We start from the raw sequence: 1,455 nt of genomic DNA, 5'->3' as shown, positions 1-1,455 counted from the left end.
TGATATGTCCTACCTAGAAACCCTAACAACAGAAATGGCCAGACTACAGTTTCCCCATGGGTGATATGTCCTACCTAGAGACCCTAACAACAGAAATGGCCAGACTACCGTTTCCCCATGGGTGATATGTCCTACCTAGAAACCCTAACAACATAAATGGCCAGACTACAGTTTCCCCATGGGTGATATGTCCTACCTAGAAACCCTAACAACAGAAATGGCCAGACTACAGTTTCCCCATGGGTGATATGTCCTACCTAGAAACCCTAACAACAGAAATGGCCAGACTACAGTTTCCCCATGGGTGATATGTCCTACCTAGAGACCCTAACAACAGAAATGGCCAGACTACAGTTTCCCCATGGGTGATATGTCCTACCTAGAGACCCTAACAACAGAAATGGCCAGACTACAGTTTCCCCATGGGTGATATGTCCTACCTAGAAACCCTAACAACAGAAATGGCCAGACTACAGTTTTCCCATGGGTGATATGTCCTACCTAGAAACCCTAACAACAGAAATGGCCAGACTACAGTTTCCCCATGGGTGATATGTCCTACCTAGAGACCCTAACAACAGAAATGGCCAGACTACAGTTTCCCCATGGGTGATATGTCCTACCTAGAAACCCTAACAACAGAAATGGCCAGACTACAGTTTCCCCATGGGTGATATGTCCTACCTAGAGACCCTAACAACAGAAATGGCCAGACTACAGTTTCCCCATGGGTGATATGTCCTACCTAGAGACCCTAACAACATAAATGGCCAGACTACAGTTTCCCCATGGGTGATATGTCCTACCTAGAAACCCTAACAACAGAAATGGCCAGACTACAGTTTCCCCATGGGTGATATGTCCTACCTAGAAACCCTAACAACAGAAATGGTCAGACTACAGTTTCCCCATGGGTGATATGTCCTACCTAGAGAGCTTACCCTAACAACAGAAATGGCCAGACTACAGTTTCCCCATGGGTGATATGTCCTACCTAGAGACCCTAACAACAGAAATGGCCAGACTACAGTTTCCCCATGGGTGATATGTCCTACCTAGAAACCCTAACAACAGAAATGGCCAGACTACAGTTTCCCCATGGGTGATATGTCCTACCTAGAGACCCTAACAACAGAAATGGCCAGACTACAGTTTCCCCATGGGTGATATGTCCTACCTAGAGACCCTAACAACAGAAATGGCCAGACTACAGTTTCCCCATGGGTGATATGTCCTACCTAGAGACCCTAACAACAGAAATGGCCAGACTACAGTTTCCCCATGGGTGATATGTCCTACCTAGAAACCCTAACAACAGAAATGGCCAGACTACAGTTTCCCCATGGGTGATATGTCCTACCTAGAGACCCTAACAACAGAAATGGCCAGACTACAGTTTCCCCATGGGTGATATGTCCTACCTAGAAACCCTAACAACAGAAATGGCCAGACTAC

The sequence above is a fragment of the Oncorhynchus gorbuscha genome, linkage group LG18 (genome assembly GCF_021184085.1).
Source record: "Oncorhynchus gorbuscha isolate QuinsamMale2020 ecotype Even-year linkage group LG18, OgorEven_v1.0, whole genome shotgun sequence".
Taxonomy (NCBI): domain Eukaryota; kingdom Metazoa; phylum Chordata; class Actinopteri; order Salmoniformes; family Salmonidae; genus Oncorhynchus; species Oncorhynchus gorbuscha.
Note: the sequence above shows the minus strand (reverse complement) of the source record.